The sequence below is a fragment of the Silene latifolia genome, chromosome 6 (assembly GCF_048544455.1).
Source record: "Silene latifolia isolate original U9 population chromosome 6, ASM4854445v1, whole genome shotgun sequence".
NCBI lineage: Eukaryota > Viridiplantae > Streptophyta > Magnoliopsida > Caryophyllales > Caryophyllaceae > Silene > Silene latifolia.
In genome coordinates, this window is record NC_133531.1 from 94,489,803 (window position 1) to 94,506,552 (window position 16,750).

General features: G+C 41.4%; 2 non-coding genes across 2 annotated transcripts; one reads left to right on the forward strand and one right to left on the reverse strand.

Annotated features, from left to right (window-relative positions):
• Window positions 1-6,077: 6,077 nt before the first annotated feature.
• On the forward strand, window positions 6,078-6,183 carry LOC141588914 (small nucleolar RNA R71). Its single transcript, XR_012519880.1, has one exon. It is a non-coding gene; the product is annotated as a small nucleolar RNA R71 (small nucleolar RNA).
• A 9,126-nt stretch (window positions 6,184-15,309) lies between these two features.
• LOC141589252 (small nucleolar RNA R71) lies at window positions 15,310-15,416 on the reverse strand. Its single transcript, XR_012520200.1, has one exon. It is a non-coding gene; the product is annotated as a small nucleolar RNA R71 (small nucleolar RNA).
• Between the last annotated feature and the right edge of the window lie 1,334 nt (window positions 15,417-16,750).

Consider the following 16,750-nt stretch of genomic DNA (forward strand, 5'->3'; position numbering starts at 1 on the left):
TTTACGTTTTCTCCTTTTTTCAATTTCTTTTTTTCATTTTTTTTTCATCCTCCCTTCCTTTGTTTTCCACCAACTCCGTCAAAATCACACGGGCCAAACTTGCAGACGGAATGAACATACCATAAAAGACACACTAAACTAGCTTGACTAGGCAGGCTCAGTTTTGGATGTAGCTAATGGGTCAAAAAGGCTTAATTTGGCTTAAGTGGAGCTAAATGGGTGAAAAATGTAAGAAAAGGGAAATTTGCAAGCACCTCCATGCATGTGACACCGACCACAAACCCGAATGTATGCAATTGACAAGAAATCGAATGTCATAAATGTGCAAAAATGATGAACATGCTATGCAAGGAGTACTACTCTCAATTCCTATGTAAACCGGTCATGAATGTCACCTGTTATAAGGCTCTAAATCTCAGAAATTGTAAAGTAGGTTGCCAATTTATCAGGTCAAGTCTACACGGTCAGCTAAATTTGAACAAAAACTCGTAGATTATGCGTAAGACTCAACTAATAATTGTCAATAGAGTGCAAGGCTCAAGTAAAATGACAAGTTAAAGTGCAATTTCATCACGGAAATCGACCGTTCCGACTCAACCTATATGCAAAAATAAACGTGAATATTTTAATAATTTTTTGAATTTCTCATTTTTTTTTTGAATTTTTCATGATGTTTTGAAATAAATAAAAACAATGCAAGCTGAAAAATAGAAACGTGAATGCAAACAAATGCAAATGCATACTCAAAAGGATGCACTACCCTCCCCAAACCAAAACGGACAACGCCCTCGTTGTCCTCCAGCATACACCAGCCGATATATACGGGGAACGGGAAAATACAACCAATCAATGAAAAGTAAAAACAAAAATAAAAAGGAGACAAAAGGAAATAAAAGAGCTAAAATGTACATACAAAACACGAACTTCCCCAAACCAGCCTGAAAACTAGGGAAGTGAGTAGACCAGTAGCTACTCGTCAGCCTCCTCCGTCACGTCCTCCACCATCACCGTGAAGTCCGGGTCCACCTCCTGCTCTCTCCTCCTCCTCTGCTCAGCCTGAGCTCTCGCTGCTGGGCCCTCCTCCTCCTCACTAGCTGACTCAGGGTACCCCTCAGCTGGGTACCGGTAGAAGGACGGGTGTGGCCAACCCTCTGGAATGGGACGTCGTCGCCTCATGTGATACTCGTATAGAGGGAACAAAGTAAGAGCTATGTCCCTCTCCATACGAGCCTGTCTCTCTACAAGCTCAAGCAACAAACTGTCACGGCGCCCTTGGTCCATGACCACGAACGCCTCAAAGGGTGGAGGAGGTACAAAATTAGCCGGGAAAACCGGTTGTGTATGTGTCTGGTCGGGCGCAGGAGTAGAAGTAGGGATCGGGGTAGGAATTACCGTGGAAGTCTGGCCACCCGTAGAAGGAGTGGATCCCTCTCCGGTCTCAGGTCTACGCCGCTTCCTAGAAGCGGCTAAGGTAGGAGGTGGTCTAAGCGGTAGGTGGTACGTGGGCAATGGCGGTGGTAACCTGCCCCTAACAATGGGCAGGGGGATCAGGCGAGGTAGGGTGGTACAAGGAAGGGTCTCAGACAAGGAACCGCCTATCTTCCAAGTCTGCTGGTCATCGACAAGCCAAAACATGGACAACATAGCAGAAATATCGAGGTGTCGGTCAACGCCTATGTAATGTAAGTCACGAGGGAAGACGGGGAGAGAGAACGGGCAAGGACAGTGGCTATGCCACCGCAGACGATGGTGCCCGTGGTCTTCTCCCCCACAGAGTGAAAGTACTGGGAGGTCAAGTAAGCCATGTTGAGGGCAAAGGGGCCCTCACTGTCAATGTTCAGGTAACCGCCCAGAATAGAAAGCTCGATGTTGTTCACGTTGTTTGGTTCTTTACGGCCAAAAATAGTACTACCCATCAGACGCAGGAAGTAACGGGCAGGGGGAAGGTGGATCTGAGCGAGCTTTCGCTCCTCGTAAGTAGTGTGTGCCAAGGTCCTCCACAACTGGAGGATGACCTTCCAAGAGGCAGCATTAGGACCCGTAAAAGAAAGTCCTAACCTAGTACCGAAATCCTCTAAAGTCCAAGAGAAAGTCTGGTTAAACAACCGGAAAGACACGGAAGAACAAGTGGGGTCAGCGTCGTGTGCCCCAGAAGAGAAGGTAAAGGAGCTGAAAAACTCAAGGGTTAGCTCCTTGAAGGTATAGGCACTCATGGTCACAAGTCCAGCCATCCCCGTACCCCGCAAAATCTCAGAAACCGGCTCGTAAATACCAAGCCTATCAAGTGACAAACGGCACAAAAATCTAGTTGACAGAAAGTCACAGTCCAGCAAATAAAATAATCTAGTGCGATCAATACCATTAACAAAGATTACCTGGGGGTAGTCGGGGTGCGAGTCGAGTGAGTCGTCCACTCGGACGGTAACACGGCCAGCAGTAGGTGTAGCTCGTGCACGACCCCGGCCCCTAGTACCTGAAGTAGAAGCCCGTCCTCTGACGGAGCGAGGTACTAGAGCCGCCCTGTAAGCAGCTGTGACTGCGGGTGACCACGCAGTAGGGGTGGTCACCGTACCTGAGGTACTAGTTGTGGCTGCAACAGAAGGAGCAGCAGAAACTGACATAGAGGAAGAAGAGCTAGCAGCAGTGCTAGCTAAAACAGAGCCTGTGACGGAAGTAAAAGCTGAGACGGAGCTAGCAGCAGTGCTAGAAGCAGTAACGACAGTACCAGCAGCAGTAACAAGAAACACGGGAGCAGTGGCAGTGGTACTAACGGGTGTGGAGACGGTGGTGGCAGCAGGAACCACCGTCTCGGTCAAGGACGGAGTAACAGTCGAACTGGATGAGGCCATTGTACTATTGTCCATCCTAATTAAGTAAGCAAGGGGGAATTATAATCAATTAAACAGAAAATCCCCAAATCAGTCGAAAATTTCGACTATCATAAACCTTAATTCCAAAATTACCTCAAAAATTCGAAAAAAAAGGCAATTAATCAACAATAAGGTAAAGAGAATACTTACTTGATCAATGAAACCCACAAAGGAAGCAATTAATCGACAAAAACGATGCAAAAATGGAGATTTTCGAACAAAACACCGCAAAACCCTAATACCCGTGATTGACCGCAAAGACGAACAAGAATCAAAGGGGAATTAAGGGGAAATGTCGATTAATTAGTTAAGAACAGATTGTAGGTGTTTGATTTGGTAATGGGCAAGAATTAATGGAGGTTTTGGGGATTTCTCGTGCAAAATGATGAACAAAATGAAGAAATGGAAATAAAGGAACGAAAATAGGAAGTTTAAGAGTTACTTCCTGCGCGGGATTTTCAATTTCACTCGATCGAGTGATTTTAAATCCCTCGATCGAGGAGTCTCAGCATCAGTTCACTCGATCGAGTAAAAATCTACTCGATCGAGAACTCCCTCTTTTAGATATTTCGACCGAGCACTTGCAAACCCATCGATCGAATCCTTTCTTGTAAAATCCTCTCGATCGAGTACAAAAAGTACTTGATCGAGTGCTTTTCTTCGTATAAGTCATCCAAAATGCGTATAATCGCCCCAAACCTGGATAAAAACACTCGCAAACATATCCCGACATACCAAATCACAAAAATGATAGTCTATAGTCTTTCTAACTACGCTAAAAAATTGTCTAAATTCTAATAGTCCTAAACGCAATAAAGAAATTCAACGGAAACTTAAAATTAGTTTTTACAAATTGTTACACGGGGAATTCCCCGCTTAATTCCCAAAGCAATTCAGTAGCCCAATAGAGGGCTTCTGACTGGAGGAGGTCCCTTCAGCGTTCTTGACCGTCCTCTTCATTCTCCACGAGCTTGAATTTGAACCAGTAGGAGGAGAATAGTTGACGTCCACGTACGCACGAACTTTTCTCGTCCCTTTTTCCTTCTCACCAGCTTTGACGTTATCATCCCCAATTTGATTGACTTTAGTTGCACAATGACCCTTGACAGCTCCTGCATCTTTTTCATTTGTACCTGCAGCAAGGAAAACAGACGAATTCTCCTCCTTTTTGCTCTCAATCTGAGGCGGAGGGGTCACAATTGCAGCATAAAATTCCAAATTTTCATCTGGAGTGTCAGTATGAGGGTCAGTAGAGGAGAGGGAATTGCAAGGTTGAGCTTGCATGGGTGCCCTACGAGACTTAGACTAGTGGAAAATTAATTCCTCTTCTCCCACCTGAAATGTAAGTGTCTTGCCCCCGACATCAATCACTGCACGAGCAGTAAACAAAAATGGTCTCCCTAAAATGATAGGGGTGTGAGTGTCCTCAGGAATATCTAGCACTACGAAGTCAACGAGAATAAAGAATCTCCCGATTTTAACAGGTGTGTCCTCAATGACACCTAACGGCTGTGATATACTACGGTCGACCTTCTGTACGGTCATGTTTGTGCAGTTAAATCAAGTCAAACCAAGTCTCTTAGCAAGAGACAGAGGTAAGACGCTCGGCTAGCACCAATATCGCATAGCGCGTTATCAATCAAATGGGTACCTATGTGACACGGAATCGAGAAACTACCCGGGTCTGACTGTTTAGGTGGCAACTTATTTTGAACTAAGGCAGTCCCTACCTCGGTCAAAGCTACCGTCTTATGATCATTGATATGCCTCTTACGCGATAAAATTTCTTTCATGATTTTTAAATAAGAGGGTACCTGTGTCAGCAACTCGGCGAATGGAACAGTGACATGTAAGCTTTTCAGAAGCTCGGCAAATTTACCGAATTGTTGATTGGCTTTCGTGCTCTGTAATCGCCTCGGGAAGGGCACGGTAATAGGTATCTCGAGCCCTTTGTTTCTTTCTTCCAACGTCTCAGCTGGTTCAAGCCCCTTATCACTTGATCGAGACTTTTTGCCTCTCGTTCGAGTCCTTCCAGGTGAAATATCACTCAATCGAGCACTAGCAGGCTCTCGATCGAGGTCTTCAATAACAGCATTGTTCGATCGAGCCAAATTACCACTCGATCGAACAGTTTCTTCAAAAATTTCACTCGATCGAGTGCTTTTCACCCCTCGATCGAGCTCTTGATTTTCCAGTTCACTCGATCGAGTAAAATTTCCACTCGATCGAGTGATTTCAACTTCTTTTCTACTCGATCGACCCCCTGAAACTAGTCGATCGAGTATTTTCTTCGTGGTTAACTCTTTTTCAGCAACTAATGACTGTTCATCGTCATTAACATCCTTCCTCGGGTCTGATATACCATCTGCAATTGACAGATTTGGTCCTTCATATGAATGATCGCTACTCAAATTAATCAAATTCACCGTCTCGTGCGGATTCTTATCAGCTTGAGACGGCAAATGACCCTGTTTCCTCGTGGACTGGTTCACGGCTAAGTGAGCAACTTGAGTTTCAAGTGACTTGATGGATGCTTCTTTCTGTTGGTCACTTAGTTGCCATCGCTTTGTCAACGACTGGAGCATTGACTTTAGCTCACCTAGCTCACTTACCCCACTTGAAGATGATGCACCTTGATTCGGTGGAGGAAAGAAAATAGGCTTTTGGAATCCTTGTTGAGCTTTATGAGGCGGGATATATGGGTGTTGCTGCTGCGGTGGAGGAGTGGGATTAAGAACATTTTGACTTGTCCACCTCAAATTGGGATGGACTGCCCCTTGGTTGTTGTAAGAAGAACCACCTCCTTGCCTGTATTGCTGAAAAGCAAGGACTTGTTCTTTCTCGGTAAGACAGTCAATAGCAGTATGACCGTCATCTCCTCCACATCTCTCACAAATGACAGCTTCCTGCCTGGTCAACAAATGAACTGTTTGTGGCTCCCAAGCAGATTGCAGCTCCAATCTATCAAAACGGGCATTCATGGCTTCCAGCTGAGCCACAACTGCCTTATCAACTGAACGGACCGTTCGAATACCGTCCTGTGGGTTCCCATATTCAGCACAATGGGTCGCCATCTCCTCAATAATGCCCCATCCCTTGTCATCATCAATGTTTTTCTGAAATATTCCGTTGGATGAGGCGTCCCGAATAGCTCTATAGTCATCGTACAACCCATTATAAAATTGGTTGCACAAGAACCATTGATCAAAACCGTGATGAGGAAGAGACCTCACCAACTTCTTGAACCGACACCAAGCTTCATAGAATGTCTCATGAGGTGCCTGCTTAAAACTGGTAATCTTTCCCCTCAGCTGATTAGTGCGCTGCGGAGGGAAATATCTTTTATAGAAGGCAAGTGCGAGAGTCTCCCAATTGGTGATCCCAGTAGCTGTACAGTCAAGATCGGTCAACCACTCTCGGGCTGAGTCAGTCAGAGAAAAAGGAAACAGCACTTCCTTTATCTTGTCTTGAGTTACTCCCTTTGTAGCGGGAATAGTAGAGCAGTAATCAGTAAAGACCTCCATGTGCTTCCTTGGGTCTTCACCCGCCACACCCCTATACAAGTTTCTCTCCACCAGATTTATGTAAGACGGTCTGATATCAAAAGTTTTACCGTCTTCAGTTTGGAGGTTGAAACCCTTGGGAATAGAGTATGCTTTAGGCTCCGAATGACTTGCAATATTCGGCATCTTTACTGGTTGGTTAGCAGAAATGAGATTGTCTTCTCCTAAAGACTGGTCTTCTGGAAATACAAAATGCTGTAGCTCGGGCTCGAAAGTACTCAAGTTTTCCTTTCGACGTTCTCTTTGCAGACGGAGTCTATGCCTAAACAGTCTCTCTGGCTCAGAATCAGCTGGAACTAACTCCAACCTGTTTAACCTGGGCATACACAGAACTGAAAGAGATAAATGAGAACTGTCTCAAGGAATAAAAATTCCCTGAGACGGATAAAAATAAACGAAATCAAAAACAGATAGGGCTATTGCCTCCTCCCCGGCAACGGCGCCAAAATTTGACAGGCTAGTCGTATACCTACCAAAAATAACCAACTGACACTAACTAATATAGCTAGGGAAGTCGGAATGATCTCCACAGGGAGGCAATATATCTGTTAAAGGTCCGCTTATTTGGTCACAAATGGGGGGTTTGAATTTGGTTTTCTAAACTAAAAAGGCTTATGGGAAGAGTAATAAGGAAAGAGCAACAAAGACAGGAAATGTGATAAAAGATGATCAATAAAGAGGGAGCAAGTCAGGATTACGGTTCACCATGATAGTCTAGTGACTCAACTGCAAATAGTCTAGATAATTTACTGTGAGACGGATACGGGAAAGGTCCTTCCGGTCCACTTTCTATCCTAGATTTCCACTAACTTAACTTCCGTCCTCGTCAGGGTAGTCTACTGTTCATAGCAGGTCTATTTAGTCCAATCTTCCGATCCAGAAGTAAATTTAACCAGATTAAAAGGTAACTTAGAAGCGTGCACTCAACTAAGTCGGTATTATAATTAATTTGCCATGGGTACAGATTCTCGCAAATAAATCATCTAGCCTATTCGCTACATCGTCACATTCCTACCATGGATTCCCTAATCCCAACATGAATGAATTTAGCTACTCATATCGTTAATCTTGTCAATATTAATAATTATGAATGAACTAATAGGAAACATGATGAAAGAACAATAACAATGCATAAATGAAATTAGGGCAGAAATTAATGATAAGAGAAACAAGTAATTAAAGCAATAAAAAGAGATTAAGATTAATAAAGAGAAGAGAGATTACAATAACAAGCGATCCGGCGTAAAGAACAACCAAAAATCCAAGCAAAGTAATCCGAGAGCAAAGTTACGTAGAGAAAGTTTAAGGGAAAGATTAAGAGAGTAAAAGTTGCGTTCTAAGTAGTATCAAAACGTAATTATAACCTAATTATTGAAAGCTTAAATAGAAAAACTAAGGTCGATAAACAAAATAAGGCAACACGGGTTAATTAAGCCCGTGTAAACTCTAAACCTCTCGATTGAGCAGTTTAAAACCACTCGATCGAGGACTTCAGCATAAAATCCTCTCGATCGAGCAGAAATGTTACTCGATCGAGGAAACCCATAAAACAGCCTTTCGATCGAGTGTAATAAAGCACTCGATCGAACTCCTCAGCATCCAAAACCACTCGATCGACCAAAAGTCTTCTCGATCGAGTGTCCTTCCTCCAAATCAGCCTCAAACTCGTTGCCGACTGCTTCGTTGACCATTCCTTCACGCATCCCAATGCAGTATCTTGCTCTAACATTCTCGTCTCCTCAAAATGCATGCAAAACAGGACGAAAAGAGTACGGTTCCACCACTTTCAGGTTCATTTCTGCAAAACAGGCAAAATAAACCAAAGTAGCCATTTCGGGGCATAATGCAATACAAAACAATGTAAAAGTGCATAGAAATACGTGCAAAATAAGGCTAAAAAGACTATATAAAAGGCAACACAGGTTAATTAAGCCCGTGTAAACTCTAAACCTCTCGATTGAGCAGTTTAAAACCACTCGATCGAGGACTTCAGCATAAAATCCTCTCGATCGAGCAGAAATGTTACTCGATCGAGGAAACCCATAAAACAGCCTTTCGATCGAGTGTAATAAAGCACTCGATCGAACTCCTCAGCATCCAAAACCACTCGATCGACCAAAAGTCTTCTCGATCGAGTGTCCTTCCTCCAAATCAGCCTCAAACTCGTTGTCGACTGCTTTGTTGACCATTACTTTACGCATCCCAATGCAGTATCTTGCTCTAACATTCTCGTCTCCTCAAAATGCATGCAAAACAGGATGAAAAGAGTACGGTTCCACCACTTTCAGGTTCATTTCTGCAAAACAGACAAAACAAACCAAAGTACCCATTTTGGGGCATAATGCAATACAAAACAGTGCAAATGTGCATAGAAATACGTGCAAAATGAGGCTAAATAGACTATATAAAATGCACGTATCATAGCCCTGCCAGACTACGCACCGCAACAGGTAGCCCACGCCGCCAGTGGGGGACCGCATCCAATCCCCACCAAAATCCCGCTCTTCAACGAGCGATAACCCTGTCCCTTAATGTGCACATCCCCTCCCGTGACGGGTTCCACGGAGGGCGAACTAGGGGCGTGAAGCCACTCCCGCAAGTGACTCCACCACAACATCACAACACCATCACAATCATCACAACACCACCACACCACACTCCAGCGATGATCAGCGAACCTCAATCACACATTAAAACAAAGCATCTCAAATCAATTAAACAGAAACTGAGTAGGGAAACCTTACCTTTCGGAATCCGCTACGCTGCAATCAATCATACAAATGCATAACAAATACCACATCATCACCTACAACAATGATAATTAACAATCAACAACACATACGATGACCAAAACCCTAAACCCCCAAATTAACCCAAATTAGGGTTTGTTAACTTATAAGAACAACAATAGATCAACAAGGATAAGACACTTACTACGGCGATTGACACGGAATGAGATGCTAGAATCCACAATCGACGACCTTTGCCTTAGAATTGATGAAGATGATTAGAGGAGAATGAAATGTAGTTTATGTTTTGGGGAGAAATGATTTTATAAACTGATAAACGATTATATATAATCTCTAATCATTTTAATCAAAAGCGCGGAAATAACACCCGTCAGACCGGATACTCGGTGGAGTATAACTTATAATCGGCCGAGTACCCCTTACTCGGTCGAGTATTCCCATACTCGGCCGAGTATTCCTGGGCAGGAAGCTGTCCAGAAACACACAACACACTTACTCGGCCGAGATTCGGCCGAGTAGCAGACTTAGGAAAACTGTGGTATTACAATCTTCCCTCCTTAAAAAGAACTTCGTCCCCGAAGTTCAAACTCAACCTATAAAACGTGGACACCTAACGCTAAGTCTATCAACCACGCCTATTTCCACAACATGTCTCATGATATCGTCCCAACTGCAACATAGTCTCTCAATACTAACTCCATAGTACTATCAAATACCCACCACATAAATGTTGTCAACTCTTTCTTACTTCCATAACACTCACTAGCAAACTCAATACCAAGCCAATCAACCAGACAAGATCAACTACCAAAACGAAATGTTACATTCTACCACCCTTAAAACGAATTTCGTCCTTGAAGTTTACTCACACACATAAACATCATCACACAATCCACTAACACTATCAAAGTTTACTCACACTCCTAAACATCATACTACTATGAGCACTGCCATTACCTGTAATAAAATCAACCACAACACGAATCCATCCTTTACTCTACACCAACACTCAAACTTTCAATTGTACTATAACATGTACCACCATCAAACTTTCTTTTCCCCTTCTACTCCTCTTAAGATAAATGTTACGTCCACGTAACTCACTAATACTAGGTCCTTTGCTATACCTCCTATAAACCTCATTACCACCGCATGTCAACGATAACCCTCTATAACCTCAAGCCCTAGAACCATTCCTATATCCAGGACTCTCTTACTCTAACAGTTCTCGTGCCTCCAATTGTTCTGTACTCACATAACATATATCGTAAAACCCTCAGTACAACCACCACTTCATTTCTTCCACATTACCGCAAAACAACATACTTCTATATACTTATACACTCATCTCCATGATCTTAGCTCACAATCCACAATTGTTACACATATCCACATTAGCTTCTCAAGTTCATCTCTTTTATTACCATAAAACTCACCCTTGACTTGACACTAAGTCCCAAAACTCCGTACTCACAGTCCCAAGAAAAGGTGCTAAACCAGCTGTAGTTTTCAGTTCAATACCACACATGTTCCACAATTCTCTTGCCACAACTATGTCTACCAAATCCTCATCTAAAACAAGATCAAGAGTATTCTAACAACCTCTCACAGCCGTGTCTTATTGACAGAATGTCACTATACCATGACAACAACGGAAACATACCCAACTTTCTTCCATATCCTACTCTACCCTCAATCCGAAGCCGAAACTGATAAGAAACATTAACAAACAAAATAACACTCGATATGCCAACACCGACACTGACAGCAAACAACTTTAAACAAACAACAATCTGTGACAACATGAAAATACTCGTATAATAACACGAATTACCATGCCCAGTGCACAACAACCACATCGATAGTCATCGCAACTTTTACAATCTCATAACACCGATTCAATACCACTTTCTTGACCAGAAGACTTTATCAAAACCGCTTTACTAGATCACATCGCAGCATATTACACGGAATAACAGGTAATAACCTTATGAATACCATCCATACTATGACTCTTGAGGCCATAACCTCACACTATTACTTTCAGATATCATACATACACATACAAGTATAAAATATGAGGCGGAACACACATATAACGACTCATAACTATCACACCATACTATTACTCGTGAGGTCAGGACCTCACACAAAGATTTACACACCTCATGGACCCATAATCGAATCTAACTAGCCAATCCTGATCTCGTAAGTTACCACTTGATAAAGAATACTTCTCGTCCGAACTTAACTCAGATGCCCTTCACAACATATCCTCTCACTCGCATAATTATCAACACTCGACGAACGTCAGTACCCAACTACTAGTAGACACCTCCTATATGCACATCTTATACTCCCTCACAACCATACATACCAATCAGTCTCCACAAAATCATCCTCTTTAGAACAGCTAACTTCCCTATGTGACATCATCCTCGACCACTAGTGACAACACCACGGCACCACCACCCTTCATATGACCACTCTCTTACTATCATTTCTTAATATACAAATTCATTTCCTCTCTTTGGTTGTCATCCCATTAACGAACACCAAATCCATCAACAAAATTTACCTCAACATTCTTTCAAATTCCATCCTTAATTGTATCGTCACTTAACTCTCCAACAAAATCTTATATCTGTTTTGTAATATTAATAGATTTATTTTATTTTTATTTTACAAATGTATAATAGGAATTTTTATGTAATTCTTTTTATACTTATAATTGGAGCCTTTCGGAAAGGAGTTCCGATGATGACCGGAGTTTCTAAAAGACCAAGCTATATTGGAAGGCATTCCAATGAAGTTCAAGGGACCAAGGAGTTGGTTTCCAAAGTTGTAATAGTTAATTAGATTTACTAGTTTAGGAGGCCATACTAGAATTTGTCTTTTACATGTATTTTATTTATGCATTCATGCCAAATCCCCATTACAAGCTTTTTATCCGTTTTTCCGACGTCAATTAAAATTATCGAGAATACGCCATTTTAGTTCGCACTTAAAGGGAATTGATAATAAATTGACAAGATCTCTCACATTGTTTAAATATTGAGACTAGCCCTTCCAATTACTAAGCCCTATGAATCCCCTCTTTATTATGGGGCAGGTACGGCTCAACGTGGTGTTCCCTTTTTACGCCGGGTAAGTGGGGTAATAAATGTTATTACACGTAAAAGTTGGTTGGACTCAACGGAATTGCAATATTGGTATGTCTGGCGTCACTAGGCCCAGTTTTGTGTTCCCGGGCTAGGAGACGGATTTACTAGTCATTTGTCAACCGAGAGTTCTAAATGTAGAATCAATCAAAGGGTTGACTCACCGAATTTATTTAGATCACGTATGTCTGGCGTTACCAGGCCGAGGTTTATTTAGAGACGGATCTCGGGATCATTTATATAATGTAGGTGAGAGATCATTATATAAATGCGTATTCAAACTTGATAAAATTAGTTTTCAAGTATTTATTTACGATGAATGTTAAATTTCCCTATTACTCCATTTTTATTATTTTATATCGCGCAATGGCTAATATTCAATTCGCTCCTCAATCTATAGAATCGATAATCCGTTATGCATGAAAATAGTTTTCTAAGAGTATACGGTAACTTAAATTTTCGATTATTCAACCTTTCTCCGTTTTACCACCATAGTTGATGTGACCAATATTTGAGCATATTTAGTCCCCGAATTAGCCTCGTTCCTATGCTTTTTAGTGCATAATTGGGTCATTTACTATATTTAGTCCTTTGTTTTGCATATTCTTTGAGGTTTTGTTTCCTTGGTAGGAGAGGAGTGCAAACCTTGCATTTTAATGGCAAAATGGAGCTAAATTGATCGAATATAATGACCAAGCATCAAAGTGAAGACAAGACTAGAAGGCCTTTGTAAATAATGGGCAATGATGAAGACGATCCTTGCATCTCCGACAAAATCCTTGAGGGTTGTTGGAAGAAGAAAAGAAGAAAAAGCTTGCTGAACTAGAATCCGGCCGTCGCAGCATCGGGACGCTCGTCCAACCTCCACAATCCGAGCGTCCCTCCAGCCAATCCGCTCGTCCTACATCTCCGCAATCCGAGCGTCCAACCCTCCAGTCCGCTCGTCCAACTCCCACAATCCGCTCGTCCCGACCCCTTGGCCGCTCGGATTGTCATCCAGTACCGCACGCCTTCTCCTTTTTCTACTCGGGATGCGCATATTTCTGAAAGACTAGCAAAAAGGAGACTCGCATCTTTCTTCGAGAGGAGCATTTCCTCAACTTTTCTTAAGGGTCTTAATCGTCATTTAAGCCCTTAGTAACCCTAATTTATGTACCTAATCCCCACTATAAATACCCCATTGTACTAATTAGATTATCATCAATCCTTAATATAATTTATGTTCTTCTAATCTCTCTTTAATCTTGTAATCAACTTTTAATTAGGCATTAATACAAATCTCATTTCCTTAATTTCTCTATTGTTCATCATTTATTTTGGGTAATTGAAGATTATTTGGGGTTTATTTGGAGGATTGACAACCTTCCAATCATTCATCAAGTACTTCTATTATTCTTTGCTTATTATTTTGGAATCATCATTAGGTATAATTCTCTTAATCCCTTTTTAATTATTGTTAATCATCTTCATTTATTCATCATGTTTTGCTTTGTTAATATGATTGACAACCTTGTTAGCATGTTAAACTTGATAATGAGTGAGTAGTTTCCTTAGCTAGGGTTAATGGGGAATTAGGGGAAACCAACATGGGGGATGATTCATGCTTAATCTAATATGTTCAAATAATTTATTTGCTTGCTTGTTGTGATCTCAACTTATGCACATGTTATGTTTGATGAAATGCGAGCCTATGAATCCTTGCATTTTTTACCCATCACTTATCTTTTCAATGAGACTTGTTAGACATAAACCAACTCGAGTCTCATTAGACCGTGCATATAGTTGAGTAGGGAGGATTAAGTCGACTTGTAGGTGTTGTACAATCTAATCGATTCGGCTCCGGGACCCAAACCATCCTAGGATTGTAAGATATAAACCAACTCGATCTTGTCACAACAATAATTGCTTGCTTATAATTTGAGAATATGTTTGTATGATCAATTCCCATGAATCCCCTATGAACCCATGACACCCTAGTTCTTTTAATCAATTGTTTACATCTCATCTTAATCATCTTGCTGATTCATTTACATTGTTATTTAGTTTAGTGATCTTCTTATCTCAACCCAAATTGTGACACCCTTAGACACCACTACTTGCAATCGAAAATCCTACATCAATACCCGTCCCTTGGGATCCGACCTTTACTTACCTCTTTACTAATAGTAGAGTAGTTTGTGAAGTTATAAATATTGTTTTGGTCTAGGTGCTCCTAACGACAAGTAAACAAAAAATATAGTCCGACCAAAAATGGCGCCGTTGCCGGGGACGGTGTTAACTTGATTTGATTTTCCTTGATTGTTATTAGTTGTGTCTTTATTTGCCTTGGGAAAGTAAAACTCCTCAAGGTTTGTTCTAATTATTTCCGAGTTGTTTGATATTTTGCATGTCTAGAAGATCACAAGGTAACTTGTTACCCATTGATCACGAAATTGAGAGAACTTTGACAACCAATAGAAGACTTGCTAGAAATACTTTGAGAGGTATTGGTGAGGTTTTAGATATTCAACCAAATACTATTGAGTTCATCAACCCTTTTGCAAGAGAAGGTGAGGCGAACCCAACACAAAATCAACCACAAAATCAGCCCACAATGCCTAAGTTTTCATCACATTCCGTACCAACCAGGGAGAACCTACCCAATGGTACTCCCACACCACAACACTTGACCGGAAATTTCATTGCAAAATCCGCATTTATCCAATTAGTCGAAAGAAGCCAATTTGGGGGGATGCCTAGTGAAGACCCTCATTCTCACATGGAGACTTTTTGTGACTATTGTGATGCGATTTTACAAACCGGAGTGACTCAAGACCAAATTCGATGGGTCTTATTTCCTTTTTCTCTAATTGGTACCGCGAAACAATGGTTAAAAGGCCTTGATAAGGCTACTCTTGGTATCGACTCTTGGAAGAAATTGGCTCTTGCTTTCTACAAAAAGTTCTACCCTCCGGAAAAGACTAGCATGCTAAGAGCTCAAATCACGGGTTTTAAGCAAAGGGACGAAGAATCTTTGTATGAAGCTTGGGAGCGATTCAAAGGAACTTGTCGCACATGTCCTCATCATGGACTTAGCGAGTGGTTCTTGGTACAACATATTTGGAATGGTCTTTATGAAGACTCCCGAAACATTCTCAATATGGGATCAAATGGTATGTTCACCGAAGTTGACGATAATCAAACTTGGAACAAGATTGAGGAAATGGCGGTCCATAACTCACAATATAATAGACCTCGCAAGGCTACTAGAGGAGGGAAGCATGAAGTGGACTCTATTACTCAATTGGGTGCTCAACTTAGTGCTCATATTGATACCATCAACTTGAAGTTTGAGAAGGCTATGGCTAAACTTGAAGAAGCCTCAAAATCACCAAAGCAACATGTTAATGCCATGGTGGCATCTTCATCAATTCCAAGTGGAATATGTGAGAATTGTGGAACTTTGGGACATGACCAAAGTGAATGTAGAGGAACAAGTGAGCAAGTGAATGCTTTTCAAGCATACAAGAGTGGTACCCCTTATTCCAACTATTACAATGAAAACACCAAATTCCATCAAAATCTCTCATACAAAAGCCAAAATGTTCAAAACCCTCAACCAACATACACCCCACCTCCAATGAGAAACAAAAATCAAAGACCCTTTTACAACCAAAACCAAGGTTACCAAAATCAAACTTCATACAATCAACAAAATGACCAAGGTTTTTATGTTCAAAAATCGGTCCTCCAAATGCAAAAGAACCAATAAGAATTTTTCACTCAAATGCAAAAAGATAGCCAAGCAAAAGACATCACCATCAACAACATCCTAGCCCACACAAAGATGTTGGAGACCCAAATGTCTCAATTAGCATCTTCAAGTTCACAAAGACAAAAGGGGTAGTTACCACCCCAAGGTAATCCCCCAAGACAAGAATCGGTGAGTGCCATCCATTTAAGGAGTAGTACAAGGTATGAAGGGCCAAAGAAACATGTTGATGAAGATGTTGTGAATGCTAATGATAAAGAAAGAGTTGTTGAAAACTCTAGGGAAGAAGAACCCAACAATCAAGAAGTTTCAAAGAAGAATGAAGAAAAGGCCAAAGAGAAGGAACCCAGTGTGATTAGACTTCCTTTTCCAAGTCGTCAAGCTAAGCCTAAGTTTGATGACCAACTTGGAAAATTCATGGAGATTGTGAAGAATTTAGAAGTCTCGATTCCATTCACGGAATTAATGAATCACGTTCCGGCCTATGCAAAGTATATGAAGGATATTCTTACAAAGAAGAAATCAATCCGGAAGCTTGAGACTATTGCTTTCACTAAAGTAAGTAGTGTTATTCTTCAAGGGAGTTCACCTCCAAAGCTCAAGGATCCGGGAAGTTTCTCCATTCCATGCACTATTGGTGACACTACAATCAACA